Raw genomic sequence first — 17,466 nt, forward strand, 5'->3', positions numbered from 1 at the left:
TAAAGGAAATGAACACACTTGGCAAAAACTTGAGTCTTAGGGCCCGTTCACACTCTTGCAACGACTGAGAGGGACGAGATCTGTTAAAACTTCTTAAAAGTTCTTAGGACGAGGGTACACACTGGCATTCTGGCGCCATCTATGCGGTGACCCTGGAACTCCATTTTACAAGCGCGAAGGTTTCGCGGGATTTCCGAGGTCAAACGTGTGTAATACCTGCAAGAAATGCTTGTTTATAACGTTTACAAAAGTTTTTCGAGCCAAGAAAGAAAGGATAATGCGCAAGAGAAATAGTAAATATGCCGGGCCGCCAAATTTACACTGCTACCCAATAGATGGCGCCAGTGTGTCCTCTCGTTGTAAGAAGTTTTAAGGAACCTAGGTTTAAGAGGTCGCAAGAGTGTGAAGGGGCCTTTAGAGAACCATGCAGTGAACGGAAAACTTAACAGTTCATGCATTCTTGGCATTTCATCAGGTTGTCGGCAGGGCTCTTCACGATGTATAATATCTGCATTACTTTGGTATTTGTTGATTTTTCTTTAAACAGGTGCCAGCACGTACGGGCATAGACAATGGTAATTATATTCGTACATTTGTACAACTTTTTTTTGTTGTTTTATTTTAAAGCTTGCTATTTAGTTTTGAAAGAACTTCGTGGTTTCCATGGCGAAGTTGCAAACATTATATTGGTGCGCTCAAAACCAGCCCAAGGTCAGAACTAATGCCAAGGCATCTAAAATAAAATAATGTGACCAGAAACAATGTCATTTATTATGTTGTCAAGCTAGGCCTCGCAAATGTTAGCCAAATCTTGTCCACTAATACCCACCCATGTAGGAGGGTGTCTTTAGTGCTCATGCTTGTTGTTTAATTAGACCTTGAACATGATACCTTACTACGGAGGACTTGCATTACGAATGAGTTCTCTAGTTAACGGTGGTGTTCCTGTTAACAAACCATTGTATTAGGTGGGTAGAAAATAAGAGTGAAGAAGTGAACTTTGGTCTTTAATTTACAATGGCAAGTAGGTTCATATGGAATCATTTTTGCTTCAGTGGAGGCTCAAGTATGCACGACACTGAAGGGACTTTCCTTTCAGTCGACGGAGACAAGGGTACCACAAGAGCCAGCGAGGGAAAGAGAACGGGACCTCTTGGTGTCAACGCCTTGTCGCCTGCTTGGCTGTGCCCTGAACCGTGCAGTTTTTGCCGAGGTAAACAATTGGGCCATTCGAAAGTTTTGTGGGTAAAAAAAAACATGACTCACTTGCATGCCTTGCTGTAAACAATCCAATGCAGCAATGAAATTTGTGAGTTGCAGATAATCGTCACAGGTAGGATAGATAACCTCTACTTTCTCAGAGTTCTGTGGACTAAGGGGCTGCCCAAAGATTACACAGCAGGATGGCGCCCCGCTACAGAGCACCAGAGTATGTCGTACCATAGCCTCCTTTATACTGACAAAACCTGGCAGATTGCCACGGGAAGCGGTCGCCGAAATGGAAAAGCTGGAGTGGCATACAGCGGAGAACAGTCTCGCCGCAGCGGACGCGAAACACGAAAGAAGTATGTTTCGGGTCCTCGCCACTGCAAAAGCTGTGTGCTGACGTCCAGGTTCCCCGAGGAATGGCTCTTTAAAGGGATGCTACAACGAAATTTCGGCGCTCATTTTTTGGTCTATATGTGTTCAAAAGAGCAGCATCACATCGAACATACCAATATCTTGTTAAAAAATGTCAAGAAAAGGAGTTCTAAAATAAATTAAACAATTAGCAAAGAGCACCTGGTGGATGTCGCTAACGCCTCGCTTGTAATGCCCGTCTAGGAACCTCGACAGCTAGTGACTGAGGTTGTCTCGCCTCCGGCCACGACGAGAGAAGAGGTGCAGGAGGAACTCCCCTTTCCCGAGAATGCCTTTTGTGTGTCGCAGAAGTCGCTATTGTCCTCCTACAAGATTAGAGGAGATTAACCCGTCACTCAAAATTTGTACAAAAGCAGCCGCTTCGGTGGCTGGAACGACTAGGCCATCCTCTCGACGTCAGCCTCGCCGTAGCTTTGCTCGTCCTGAGACGACCTACGTCACGTTTGCATTGGATGTCACGTGGTCTCCGCTGGGCCTTCTCCGAGCGCTTGCCAGAGTGGGCCGTTCATAACCAAAAATACAGCCAGCAGGCTCAAAATACAAACATGCGATTGTCATTTGTGGATATTGTGGTTCATATTCAACCTATTTTGAACACGACAGGGGTATTTCAAATTTCGTTGAAGTATCCCTTTAATGCTCTGTGTTACCAAATCCTCATGCTCCAAATCTGTGACCAGGCACTCTATGACTCCGTCGTCGAACTGGCAGGCTTTGTGAGTATAGAGGTGCTATACTCATACTCTAATCCACTTTACTCCTTTTTTTTTTCAGGGAGAGAGCATCTTTTTGTTTTCATTCTTAAAAAAGAGGGTTAGAGGTTATGATTAAATTGGTGCGGACAACCACTAACACGCTCTGTTGGCTGTCGTCAGGGCCTACGCTATTCTTATCAATGCCGATCTTCGCAAAAGAAAAGATAGGGGAAGGGACAAGAGCGGAGGAAAGCCGTGCCGTTTGCGTGGTCAATGTAACTACTCATGCTAAAGCTAAATCACACGTAACAATGGTTGTTTAAGATAAATCTGTTTGAAAAGGTGTCTTCGCTATGCCAATCTGTAAACATATATTTTTTTAAAGATGGAGACCAAGTGAGATAAGTATCATCTGCTGTCTTCTCAACTGGTTATTTCAATATTTTATGAAGAGTACTTGGCCATGACTTAAAACAAACCAAAGACCAGATTCGGGCTCATGTTGGAAGGCGGTTCTTTCCTGCCAAACTTCAGAAATATTTATCTAAGCAAAGATGATAAACAAATTACTTTTAGTTTTAGTGTCCCGCCATTTCTGCATGCAAAAGATGCCTATATCGGTACAGCACACGAAAAATTATAGGATACTTTGTAATGCAGAGATGCATTATTTTGCTACTCGGATGGAAAATTGTGATGATTACTACCTTATAGTAGGCCTTGTACATGAAGCGTTCCCTCACATGCACACAGATGTTAAAGCAAGCTTTAAGCCCTCTGTAAATTCCATCGTGGCTTGCTTTCGTTACAACTAAAAAGGAGCACAATAAGACGGGGACGAGAAAGGAAGAAATAAGTGCTCACTACAAACTAGTTTATTCAGAAAAAAAGTCTTCCCTTCCTTCCTTTTTCCTGCCTTAATGTACTCTTTTTTTCATTGCAGCCACGAAGCAGCTTGCCCAGCAAAGACTTTTATAATGCCTTCTTTGACTGTACTAGACAGTCTCAGTGGATAAGCCCCAGTCTTGACTAGCACCTAGCTTATGCAGGGTGCTGCAGAACAGGTTCAGCTAGACTTGGTGTACCCTTTCCTATTTCCTCAGTAGGGACCGTGCCCCTTGTGCTCCAAGTGCTCTCAGTGCACTTACTGATTTATTATTTACGTTCCCTTTGAGCCTTAAATTGATATTCTTTTAAAAGAAAAAGTAGACAATAGCAGCAGCAGCCTCCCCCTCCCCTCCACTCTCTACCTCTCTCCATAGATGACGTCCTGGACTAATAAGGACCACAATAAATGTTTATTCTCTCTCTCTCTCTCCATGGGAATATTTTAGGTTCCTCCTGGGCCCGATTGCTCGAAGCGCTAACCGCGGCTAAAGTTAGCCGCAGTACCTAGGAGAGGGATTTTGAGATCACGTGACTGGCTCGGTAGGGATGCGGGGAAACATGGCGGTGCCCCAGTGAGTGAGCGCCGCTCGCTTTGGAACTAATATGTCGTTGTGGTTGCAATATCGGGCGCGTTAGTCAGCAACGAATAATGCTGGAGGCTTTCGCTTTGCCTTACCTCACTTAAACCGCAAAGCATGGTCAATACCATCGCCGCATTTTTTAGATAGTGTTTCGATTCTGGGAATTCCTAAGCCTAAATGAACGCGATAATTGTCGGCATGGCAACGTCTTTGGAAAGCGGATTGTTGATAGCACACAAAAGCAGACAGCGTCCCGACAGAATTTTTTCTAAATTATCCAAGCATCGCGAGGAGAACGCTGGAAGTGTAATTCTACGGTTCACGCGCGCTGGCCTTCCTCTTATAAAAGATTTGAAGTAAAAAAACATAATAAGGCTTTAACGAACGCGCGTGCAAGGCAAAATTTGTTTTATACTTTTTGCTTTAGAACAGTTACTACTGCAGACGCCAGCACGTGCGACGCGTGCGCAACTACAGTCGTAGCATGCACCTCGGATAATTTAGAAAAAAATCTGTTGGGACGCCGTCTGCTTTTGTGTGCTATCAACAATCCGCTTTCCAAAGACGTTGCTATGCCGACAATTATCGCGTTCATTTAGGCTTAGGAGTGCCCAGAATTGAAATACTATCAAAAAAATGCGGCGATGTCATTGCCCATGCTTTGCGGTTGAAGTGAGGTAAGGCAAAGCGAAAGCCTCCTGCTCCATTCGTTGCTGACTAACGCGCCCGATATTGCAACCACAACGACATATTAGTTCCAAAGCGAGTGGCGCTCACTCACTGGGGCACCGCCATCTTTCCCCGCATCCCTACCGAGCCAGCCACGTGATCTCAAAATCCCTCTCCTAGGTACTGCGGCTAACTTTAGCCGCGGTTAGTGCTTTGAGCAAACGGGCCCTGGTGGCTAAAAGAATTTTCAATGCAATAGTCTGCATTTTTATGGTGTTCATCTGTAACCTTATACATCATCAGGGTGTCTACCAACCTGAAATTCTCAGGGAAATCGTCAAAAAGTTGACTTCAGGGAAAATGACCACTGAAAGTGGAACGGCGATTCGGAACAAAGCTTGACGGTTGCGCATGCCCTTACAAAAATATGTATGGACACTTCTAGGACGTTCTATAGAGCAGCGTCCATAGGCAGAACAAAAGGCGTCTATAGGGGACCACGACATCGGTTGCCTCCGTAAAGTCGTCCTATGGCTGCCCTATAGAATATTGGCCAACGGACGTTCTATGGACGTCCTATTCTATGGATGATGTGTGGTCATCCTATACCCTCTCTATGGTAAGACGCCATATAATGTCCATAGGGACTCTATAGGGTGTCTACACAGGGTCTTTACGGTGTCTATAGGGTTCCTGCAGAAAACCCATACGAAGTCTACAAGGAGTTCCTAGGGAGTCCACAGGGAAGCCATACAAGGTCTACACAGGGTCCTCATGGGGTCTGCAGAGAAGTCATACAAGGTCTACAGGGAGTCCCTACAGGGTCCGCAGAGGAGCCACTCAGTCTGCAGGTGTCCGCACCGACCAACGTTTCTGGAGCGAGTCAGTTGGGAAACGCTAAAGAGCTTGCTCTGAAAAAGCGGCACCGATCTGTACTCGAAAACCGAACTAATTGCGATCGCAACGCCACCATTCCATCCGCAGCGGCCACTCGGATAACTGCACGACCGCGTGTGCTGGTTTGGGACTATCGATATTCGACAGCATGTGACTGTTCTGCTTTGGCTTGAATCGGCCACTTTGGCGCCGAAACACGGTAGATACGGTAGAAGAGAGGTTCCAGGGATGCCAACCCCCGTCTCCCTGGCGGACGCGCCGCAAATTGCAACCAAAGTTAGGACGCACCCAAGTCGAAACGCGCTACCTGAAGTCGCCGGTGAGGCATGGCTGTAAAAAGAAATATTAATTGTGCCGCAAAACCCTGTAAGCTAAAAGTGTATGCAAACATCACGCCCTTGTCATTTTGTACTATCTCCAATAAAGGTTTCTACAAAAAGAGCTTTTTCCCATTTGTTTTTACGGAAAAACGGGCTCTGTAAAAGTCATTTTAAAGAGTGTAGGGTCCTTAGGGGTCTGCAAACAAGCCATGCAAGGTCTGTAGGGAGTACGTACGGGGTTCACAGGGAAGCCATACAGGGTCCACAGGGAAGCCACACAGGGTCTACACGGGCTCCTTATGGAGTCTGCAAAGAAGCCATACAGGGTCTGCACGGAGTCCCCACGGGGTCCATAGAGAAGCCACTTTAAGCGATGGTGGTACCGCGGTGTGAGAATCGCACTCCCTAGCTCCTGGATGATTGGCCTCATAATAAAATGGCTTGCCTACACTTTCGTGACGTGAAAAAAAAAACATAAAGTAATGTTTTGATACTGCGCCGTATACAGCATAACTAGACTTAATTACGCGTCGCGCGCAGACCCAGCCTAGTATACCGCTGTTTTACGACGATCATCCAGATGACCGCAATTTTGATAGGCACCAGTGCGACCCCTATGGGTTGTGAAAGTTGCGAATATCTACGGGGGCCGCAGCGACCCACATATATCTACCTCCCACTGAGAAAGTAAAAACATTATTCCGGCACATACTAAACACTTCCACCTCCACAATGAATATACCCTGAGGTTGGATATGCCTCCAGACATCAATGTAACATATTGATACCCGGAACTTAATTATCAACACTTTAACTCGGACACCTCGCTACACCTAAAGAAAACGTCTACCCGGCATCATTTTATTAATCTACCAATATATATCTCACACCATAGAGAGGCAATAGGATGTCCATAGACTCACCAGGACCATAGAACGGAAATAGGAAGGAATGAAAAACTTTTTCTTTCGCGAAGATCTCTATAGCGTTGTTGTGTCCATTCTGTGGCAAACCAGTGGTACATAGACGGTCTAAGAACTGTCTACAGGAATCCATATGATGGACAAAGGGTAATAGAACGGCAAAAGAATGGACATAGGACGTCCATACATATTTTTGTAGGGGTGGGCACGACTATGCTGAATAACGTTTTCGAATTATGATCCTTCGACCTAGAAGTGGTCAGGCAGTTTTTATCAAAATAGTTACGGGAAATTTTAGAAAAGTCAAGGAATTTGAAATCAGTAATTTGGTAGACACCCTGATGCACCGGTTCCGCCGTACGAAACACTTCACAATCAAGTGAGAATCGGGGAAAGCGAAGTATAGAAAGGCAGCAATGGGTGTCTGCCTCACTTGCCTTCACTCTGCTGCACGGACTTTCCATATATGTCACTGTGGGCACTTAACATGTCCTCGGCAATTTTACTTTGCTCTTCTACAACTTCGTCTGACTTCCAGTACTTATTTCTTATCATTGGCGTTTTTTTCCCAGGACCCAGTAAAGACTTTCGGGAACCCGGCGTTCCCTTTCACTGGAAAGCACCCATGGACATCTGGCAGCATGTTCATTATCTGCGAGGACCTATGAATCGACGTTCTGGACTTTTCAGCAAGAATCTCTCGGGTATTAGCCATGTACTGAGCATAGAAAGGTCAGTATGTGGGGGGGGGGGGGGGGGGGGGAATCGACGAAGCACACTTTTTGTGCTTGAGCACCTCATGGGTAAAAAAAATACAAAGATTTCGGTAAGAGCTGTGAAAGTTGTGACAGCACTCGGAGCACATTCCTAGAACAGGGAAAAAGAATTACCAATAACGGTTACTGTTTTAATGTTTTCCATATGTATTTGGTAAATATTCTAGCTATAATACAAAGGTTGGTGTGTTCCATTGTGTATCCAAACTTCTGTTAGATTTCTTTTTTTTTTTTGTGCATCTGTTGATCTGAGGATCCAAACCATAAAAGAAGAACTGCAGAAAGAAAAACAAAGCTTTGAAAAAAAACAGCAAGTAGACAAACCAAGCCTTTAGGAAACCTGTTGTAATTTTTTTTTCTAGTTTAATCCTCAACACCAATCAGGCAAAGCAAGCCTTCACAAAACTTGTCATTGTAATTTATTTTCGTTCTTGTCTAATAGTTATACCAGTTTTATGTATTAGTATTATTTCTTATGATATTTGTTTAGTTATTGTGATAAAACCCCTGTGATAAAAAGAAGCAGGCTTTTGAGCCAATATGTATCACATTAGTTTCTAATAAAGTAATTGTTTTAAATACTTGTGGTTTGTTTTGCAGTACCTGTATGGTAGGACTCATGAAGTTGCATTTGCACAAATGGCAGTGATATGAGCTGAGACAAAAACAGCTATCTTTATTGTGAAATTTGAAGATTCCTGCAATTTATTGCCACCCACCTGTCCACTCAAAGCAGGCATGAAGCAACAGAACATGCTCGTTCACACCAGCTCTTGCCAATCGTCTAGACATGTAATAAAAAGATATAAAACCTCTTGTAATTGATAAGTATAATCAAACTAATAGAAAGTTAAGCTGCCAATTAAAAAAAAACTTTTACTTTTTTTTATTGTGTTCAAATTCCAATGTAACAAAGCAATGCTGTCCTGAAAGCTTCTGTTGTGTTTCATGATAAATTTTAGAGCAGCATTCAGTTCAGCATCGTTAAGACCATCATTGTTCATTTTTCCATGTTTCATTACAGGAAATTGTAAGATGTCAGTTCTGCATTTCGACGTTTACACTTGCAAACAATTGATGTTACGGCTTCTTTTAGGTGGAATCGAAGCTTCCGTTTCAACTTTTATACTTTCACACAGTTGATGTTACTACCCTTGTTTTAGGGAAATTCAAGTGGAACCTCGCAGGTGGCAAGAAGTCTCCTAACGATCACAATGCCTCCCTTTGTTCAACAAACTGATATTTGACTAGGGCTGCTATACTCCAGACAGAGTGAGAGTCAGCACTCACTATCTTTTGGAGAGTCGCTCATACACTCCCATGACTCTTTTGCGATAGGAGTCGGGGGTCTCTTCATGAAAGGAAGGTCCTCACAACTCTTGTTACAGAGTCACGGGGATTACCAGGAAGGAGTCGTGTGACTCTTTTTCTCCGTTGGATAAGCGTCGTTAAAGAGTCGCAGTTGACTACGTCACCTGAAGTCGCCCATACACTACCATGACTCCAGTGTGATGAGAGTCGCAGGACTCTTTTTTAAACAAGAGTCAAGTGACTACAAACTGGAGTCGTGGAGGAGTCAAATCTGTAGCGTGCAAAGGGAGTCGTGGCGACTCTCCTTAAAAAAAGAGTCGAGAGACTCTACAAACTGGAGTTGATTCTGCGGCGCGCCAATATCCCCCAAAGAGAGTCATAGCGACTCTTTTTTTTTGTAAGAGTGTACCCCGCAGAAAAGCGCGCTTGACGAGGCAGCTTGGTTTAATCTGAAACAAAATAATTGATCACTTTTTCTTTTTCAATATTTCTCTCCGGGAGCATGGTTGCGCTATAAGGGGTATTCACACGAGGGAGAAATCCCGGGGATTTCTCCCCGGCACGCGCGCATCACGAGATGAAAACGCGAGGCTTTTGCACATCGCAAAGCCGGACGTTTTCGTCGTGGGATGCGCGTGCCGGGGAGAAATCCCCGGGATTTCTCCCTCGTGTGAACACCCCTTAAGCACGCGGAATTCTACGGCTCTAGCACATTTAACCAAGATCATGCACGGTGTTCACTCGAAAACATAACGCACAACTAAATTCGGTCCGAGCAGGTCATTATTAGTGTACGCTATACTATTGCGTATTGCGTACGTAAGATCTAGCATCGCTATACTGAAACTGTCTAATGAATGATTAACTCAAAATAAATGTTTAATCGGCGAACCTGGGCCAGAAACAAAAGAATGAACCAGCGTCGAGAAAGCAGCAGCGAGCGCGAGCTACGATGCGTCGGCGTGACACCTGGCTCGCTCGAGAGTGAACGTGCCTCGTCGTCGGGACAGTCTCGGAGTGAATCGGCAAAAACGCGCTCGGCCCCTCATCTACTACACTCGGCTTCTAGAAGAGACGGCATACAATATTTGGGAGTGAGCTACGGCGAGACTTACTCGGCAAGGTCATTCTGGCCCCGTGTTGAACTCGCGGTATGCGTAAACTTTAATCTTTTAGAAGAACGAAGAAGCGTTTTTATGAGTCATGACCGCGGCATTACAGCATTCTTTAAGAGCGCATCGCCTCGATGCAACCTCAAATAAATTAACACAAAACTAAACCAAATTGAAAAATCAGTAAACTGCAAGATCGTCTGAACCATAAATAGTCCTCAGTCCTATCGAACATAAAACGGCTTGAGACGCACGACGTGCACCGCCACGTGTCGCGGCTGGCGGCGTTCTGATGGCCGGGTTTTTTCGGGGATCACCTCGTAGTTTAAGTCGCCAAGGCGGCGAATAACCTTGTAGGGCCACCTCATGGCGTCGCCACTTTTTGAAGCCGACAATAGAGCTTCCCGCTCAAAACGGAGTAGTCTGTTCCGGTGTCTATGGGTCAAGTAAAGTCAAATTTGGGAATTTTACGTTCCAAACTAACGACGGGCATTTGGCACGCCCCAGCGGAGGACTGAGGATTAATTTGGACCACCTGGGGATCTTTTGACGTGCAACCGAAAGCCCGGGTACACGGCGCCTCCTCCGCAATAAGCTTCCGTCAGATTGCGGGCAGCTCGGCCGGGATTCGAACCCGCCACATGGGGATCCTAGGCCAGCGCTCTCGCCTCGGAGCCACCCGAGGCGGCTCGGTGTCTATGGGCGCCATCGCGTCCGGCCCGTTGGTGGTATAGCGTCGAGGTTATTTGACATTGTCGCAGCAGCGTCCTTCCGAAGCGTCTTGTCGCTAGTGTCCTCCCAATATATCCTTTCACGTTCGTCGTGGATATTTGCGTCGTTCGTCCTCGGCAATACCACCTCCCGGTATTGCCGCATTTAGTTTTTCCGGCGAGGCAGGGGAGACAGGCTTTCCCGGCGGGCCCTACGAAGGGGTGATGCAGGGCGTACCGGTGAAGGCGAGCCAATTCCACGGGGTGAAGCAGGCGCAGGAGATGGTAGACGGCGAAGATACTCGCCGATATCTCGTGGGCGCTCACCATACCGTGAATGCGGGCCGTTCGGCCGTGGAACCTGCGCAGCCCAAGTTGCCGCTAGGGGCATCGCGAGGTCTGGGGTGGTGTCTGCCTCTACACTGTTTCCTATCTTGGTAAGGCTGATGGGGTCAGTCAGCATAGTGAGGTGCAGCTTGTTTGCCGCTTCGTATAATTTTGTGCCCTTGATTACAGATTGCCTTTATCCCCATGCGGGGTGTGGGGCATTGAAGTGACCTACTATATGCAACCGTCTATCAGACAGCGTTATCACTTTTTCGAATAGCTTGTGGAATGTCTTTTCTACTGCTGGGGTTCATGATAAAGAAACTGGGTGTTCCTTTTTTCCTGGGGAAGATCTCTATGATGTTGTGCTCTACGTTCGTCCCCCTGCCCCCCTCTTCCCCTCCTTTCGTGTCGTTTTACCGCGACATGCTTAGCTACCAATGTCGCGACCCTGCTTTCTTCTCTGTCCGTCATGTATGTGTCTTATCCCGCTATACTGGTCTTTTCTTTTCCTACCTCCTGTAATGCTAGGACGTGTGCGGCTTGTCGATGCTGGCAATGTACTGTGAGAAGGCTTCCCTTTTCTTTTTTAGACTTCTGCAGTTCAAATGCCCGATCTTTAGGTGCTCGCCGTTATTTCGTGTGTCTTTCATGATTGTTCGGAGGGTTAATTGGTGTTGTCGTTTGTGTGTCTTGTGATATGCCGTTTAACGGAATTAGGTGGTCTGTTCTGTGGTCCGGGGTTAGGTTTAGGTTTATGATATTGGCTGCTATATTAGGTTAGGGTTTGGCTCTAACCTTCATTCTTCTGCTCTTTCTTGGTTCGTGTATATCCGGCCTCAGATATGTCATTTCGTTTCTGAGTGCCTCAATTGTTGCCTGTAACCTTACAATGGTAGCCTGTATAGCAGGTATTCACTGGACGCCATATTTGAGGGCGATGTTTAGAGAGCATGCTCAGATAGAGCTCACATTAATAGCCTGCTAAGACCGGCAACTTTGGTGGTGCTAAATGCACACTCCAAAAGGACTGCGGAAGCTCGCCGTCAGCAGGCGCTCAGCAGCAGCGCACACGGATATGGCCGCCAGTGAATACTCCCTATACGTTGTGCTCTTTTATGTTTTGAGATCGTTATCTCCAGCTCTATGTCTTCTATCATCTTTGCATCCCTCCTTTCTTCTACTTGAAGGGGTTTCATGTTTTCGCATATGTTTTTCGTCACGGTCTCCAGATTGGTCATTCATAATCTCATCTCCGCTACCTCCCTTGTAAACTTCTGATAAGCTCGGGCTACCTGTCTTTGCACCTCGTTTTCAGCGTCTGTGCTGCTTTTCCGTGTCCCTGTATGTGCGTGTCTGCTAGTGTTCTGCACATGTGTCGTTTGTGGTAGTGGACACCCGCGGACCTTTGCTGCCAGTTCACCTGCGTTTGCTGATGTTTTTGGTCTGGGGGACCTCTGTTGGCTGATCTCTGGGCGCTCCTGGATCTTTATCTCGTTACGCCTTCCACGAGTCCTTCCTGGTCGTCCATGCTCCTCTTTCTGGACCTGGATTTGGTCTGTTACCGGCTTGTCATTGTCTCGTATGGTCGCCTCGTGGTGCTTCGGCTTCTTCTGGGTTTGTGCTTGTAGCTTCCTCTGGGCCTTCCTGCGAAGCGTTGATCGCACATTTTGTCGAAGCTCTGGTGATCTCCTGCGCACATTGCGCATTTTGGGGCGCCCGTGTCACTTTCCGCCGGGTCTCTTGTCAAGCATGTCTGGCATACTCTGGCTCCCTGCGTAGGGCATACGTCCGCCCTGTGTCCTTTCTTTATGCATATTGTGCATACGTGTCGTTTTGGTCTGTAGAGGTAGCATAGGACCCTTTCTACCATTAGATGAGAAATCTGGGTAGCTTGATACTCTCCGTGATTAGCGCGGCTTCAAAGTTTCCGGGCATCATTGCTGATACAATCCTCGCACCGTCTTCCACCTCCAGCTCTTGTAGTAATTCTTGCGGTGTCGATCCTCTTTTCACGTGATGCACTACCCCCTTGATCGTGCTCTCGGGTGCGGCGAGGTATACACTGTTAGCAAAAATAACACGGACAGACGTGTAAACCGTTGTGGCATAGCGGACACGTCAAAACGTGTTCGTTTTACACGCAGCCATGTGTGTTACTTGTCTGCACACGAGGTGCCGTGTAAACTTAACACGCTACACCGTGTCTGCCTTCCGCGAAACACGGTTTCAACGTGTTCTTTATAAAACATGGCGGCCAGCAGCCGAGAACAGGCGAGAAACGCGCCCAGCGAGCCGCGAGCCTTTCAGCCGAATCGAAAGAACACAGGACGCGTTAGTTCTCGTTCGATGTCTTTTATACACAGTAAACAGTCTCCAAGTGGCGGACGTAGCTACGTGCAAAGGTACGTACGTGCGTCGTCGGCGGTCGGCGGTGTCGGTAGCTTCAACGGAGCCGTTAGAGAAAAAAACGAATGCCGAACTCACATGGATAAATAACTTCAGCAACCTATTTGGAATCGGGCGGTAACAATTAAGTCTCCTAGCGAGATTTTTAGCAGCACATATATATATATATATATATATATATATATATATATATATATATATATATATATATATATATATAAACGAGTCTGTTAATATGCTTCGAACGACCACGACTAGACAGCAACCCTACATACATCGGAGGCCAAGACGAGTACCACGTAATACACAGCACCGCCATGTACACTAACACAACAACGACACTACCGCCCGACACTTCCTACTCGACACTTCCTACTTCCTACGCGCATATAAGCTTGACATGTGCGGGTGAGCTCTTTGGTCGCTGACCATTACAGATTTATAGAAGAAGACACAAAACAGGGCGCAATTGACAGCCGTGTGTTAGAACTGTTTGCATCCAAAAAAGTATAGAGGCAAAATCTATAATGTTAGTCCTTTGCGACAAATAACGATATATTAACAATAAATCTCAAACCTGTCATGAAAAAGTTCAAATTTGTGTTATTTTCTTGCTTGACCAGTGTTATGAGCAGTACGACTAGCTTGAATGAGATAAAAAAACTAATTATTGGGATTTTGTCATTACGTATACAGTAATAAATGGAGATGTTCCTTGCGCAAAGCATTTTTTATATATGCTTGGGAAGGACATCCGCCCAACACTTCACTTCCACTGGTGGCCGTACGGGTGCAGACGCCTTCACTTTTGGGGCGTTTTGATCCAGTTTGTTGTCGTAGGTCGTGTCGGTGTCGAGTGGAGCGGTGGGGCTTGGGAGTTTGTGACCGATATTAGTCGTGACCACTAGTGTGGTGCGCGGATGAGTTTTTTATACTGCCATTACCCCGAGCTTTGAAAATACACGGTCCCGTAACACCGCATTTAGCTGAATCGCGAGCTCCTTCTCAGTTGGCGTCGTTTTCCTGGTACCACTCGGGGGGGTAGTGCAAGTGTTTAAACAGTGTGCACCTTCTCGCCTACATCTCCGGTGACGTACTCGACTTGTTGAGACTTATTTTTTCAGCGTCATTTAGAAGTACGCAAGGCAATTATCTCATTGCTCTGATTTCGGTTATAAAAGCAACGCAAAGAGCTCGTAGTTCCCACCATCAGTACACGTTGGGCAACTTCCACACTTTGACACCGGATAACTGAATGAACGAGGATTTGCATTTACTTCAGAGGTCACTCTCGCCGTTTCTTTACCGTTGAGCAGCAGGATCACCTGGCGACAAGCAGCGGATGAAAGGCTTCAGCATCAACAGCCCAAGCGCACTCGGTGCCGATACAGGCGATGCGGGTTTCTGTCAACCGGGAGGCCAGCACAGACCGCGACTGTTCCAGCTCTTCGTCATAACGCGGTGTTGCAGAGCGCAGGATAAAATACAACTACACGGACCACCGAAGCAAACGCACTGCTATCGTAAATCTTGGCTTGTGATTGCGCCTTTGTATATCATCTTATTCGTTTTGCTGGAGAGACGCAAACAACGGGCATAACAAAATCGCTTGCATATTCCGCACACCTCGCAAAAGTGTTTATCCAGTCACCATGCGAAAAGCGCGAAACACGGAGTCCGCACTATCCACAGCTTCCCCTGTTTTTGACCTGCTTTAGAGCAGTTTGTACCTGCTAGTATAGATATGCCTACTGAAACTGAAACAGGGCAGTGCCAGAGAGAAAGAGACTAAGTTCGGAAAGCTTGCTCGCTCTTTCCGATTTCTCAACTCTCAAGTGATTGTACCATAATAAATACACCAACGCCTCTTCTCAAGATAAAGAAAAAGCACTACGTTCACTACGTAAAAAATGGTCTCAGTTCATGCATCTGTGGGCAGGTAAGAAATCCTGCCCCAATTTCTTCACACCGCATGATGAGCGCAACAAAGTCGCACTCGATTTACAGGAAAATATCGGTGGTGACATAAGTTTCCTTGAAAATCTGTATAACGGGTCATTTGCAGGACCGAATCATCTACTCGAGTGGTGTGCGTCGCTGTGCGAACGCAGTCTAACACGAAGCACGAAAACGGAAGATTTAGGACGTCAATCCGGAGTCCATTATTCAATTAAAACGACGTAATTTTGTTGAAAACGCCCGCACCATTTTACTCACGATATGCGTCGGGATGCTTCCACAGTTTGAAACGGAACGAAGGAAGATTTATTCTTAAGAACGCTCGCTGCGTCCTCCCGGACCAGCTGGACCGTATCAGCTGACGACGACGGGACTGAACCCGTTGAACCTCAACCCCACAACAACCAATTTGCGCTCCGTGTTAGTGTGGGTTTCTACCTCCAAGCACCGCACCACACACACCACGAACGTTTCAGCTCAGTTTCGCATCGCCGTGTTGCACCAAACAGAACGAGATCGTCGAAATTAACGGAGTGCTGTCGTGATCCTTGGCTTCTGGTTGCATACTCGTGGACCCTGTGACTCCATTCGCATTCAAAGCACACACGAAGATTACGATTGATACTTTCCGTCTTCCGGAAAATCACAGGGGCACTTCTCCGGTCATATTTTTGCAACATGTGCCTGCAAACCTACGAACTTCTCGCGTCCCGACAAACCAAAACAATGCCGGCGCCATGTTAAACATGCGTTGTTGCCAGATTTCTCGGACCAAACAAAAGCAACGAAAGTAAACCGGCTCTAGCTTCGAGCGTACATCGGCGTTACGCCGTAGCCAGATTTTCTCTGTCAGCTCTATCTTAAAGATGACCTACAGATGCAGCAACTGGTATAAAGTTTTAATATAGCGGCCACCACGAAGCGCCGTAAATTCTTAGGAGGGTACATAGGAATCGGCGGCACCTTCGCTAGGAGTTGAAAGGTTGAGGCCAAAACGAAACCAACTGCAATATCACGTGTTCAGATCGAGGACACGCTTTTTATATCCATTGTAACTGTTTAGAACGCGTAATTAGACCCATAACTTTATTTGTGGTGTGTAAGAGACTACTATAAAAACCCTAAAATAAATACAAATGTGAGCGACAAGAGGGAAGCCGCATTGCCACCGACCAGAATCAATGGCAGGGATGGGTGCGAGCGCGGTAAGCGCGGGGTTCGCCCCGTCCCGCGACATAGCGTAATTGCTTTTGGTGTGTATCTGTCTCCGAGACATGTTTCTTTCCGCGGCATTTGTCTCGACCGTTCTTTCTAGGTGTGTCCCCAAGCATTCCGGTGCTTCGATAGCCGGCAGTGCTGCGGTCGTCGCCGGGGGTGATGCGTGTTTTCGAGGTCGGCTACACGGCTATGCGTGTATGACCGAAACGGAACACGTTTTCTACAACCTCGCATGATTTTTGAACGAATTATCCATTACTCAACGTGTAAATTTATGGTAATTTGTGTAAATAGACTGTTTTTATCCCCAAATATTCGTTAAATACACGGGACTTCCTAACAGTGTACGTTCGTGGGCCGTGCGTAACCGTTCATCGTTAGCTGCTGAATAATTATGGCCTTGTTCGCTGTTGTCTTTTCCAAGGTATATATGGTGATTATATTCTTCTCATAGTTGACTTGAATTCTAATGCTCTTGCATAGATTGTGTTGGGATGTTTTCAACTCATTTGCTAATCATCTGATAATTTTGTGCGTCTTCCACCTTCTTAGCTCCAGCCCCTCTCGCGGTCTGACCACGATGTTGTAGCCGCATCGCGGTATGGTAGCCATTCCTCTGCCTTTAGGCGCGGTTGTTCTGCTCACCCTCGGTGTCTTGTTCTCTTTTCTCGCGTCGTCTGTTCTCTGCTCCGGGACGATGCATAATTTCCCTCTTCTGTTTCGTTTTACTGCGTTCCACAATTCTTCGTTCGCACACGGCGCTTCTCCGTGTATCGTCATGTCCACGTCTTGTGCGACTTCTTGCGTCAAGTCTTTTGCCATTGTTCTTGTGGCTTCCTGCGCGCCTGATTAATACCAAATAGACGACAAGGCCTGCGCATTACGTTTCGTTACTAGGTCCCCGACCCGCCTCGAGCGGCAAACAGGCTGAAGCTTGACGAGAGTATGAGCCGCCTCACAACCGCGGCGTATTCACTGGCGGCCACAGCTGTGTTTGCGCGATTACTGAGCTCGAGCTGACAGCGAGCTT

General features: G+C 46.5%; 1 pseudogene; it reads right to left on the bottom strand.

Moving 5' to 3' along the window:
- Positions 1 to 12,269: 12,269 nt before the first annotated feature.
- LOC115324855 lies at positions 12,270 to 17,258 on the bottom strand (annotated as a pseudogene).
- Positions 17,259 to 17,466: the final 208 nt, after the last annotated feature.

Source organism: Ixodes scapularis, unplaced genomic scaffold (genome assembly GCF_016920785.2).
Source record: "Ixodes scapularis isolate PalLabHiFi unplaced genomic scaffold, ASM1692078v2 PGA_scaffold0__279_contigs__length_252992795, whole genome shotgun sequence".
In the NCBI taxonomy this organism is placed as follows: domain Eukaryota; kingdom Metazoa; phylum Arthropoda; class Arachnida; order Ixodida; family Ixodidae; genus Ixodes; species Ixodes scapularis.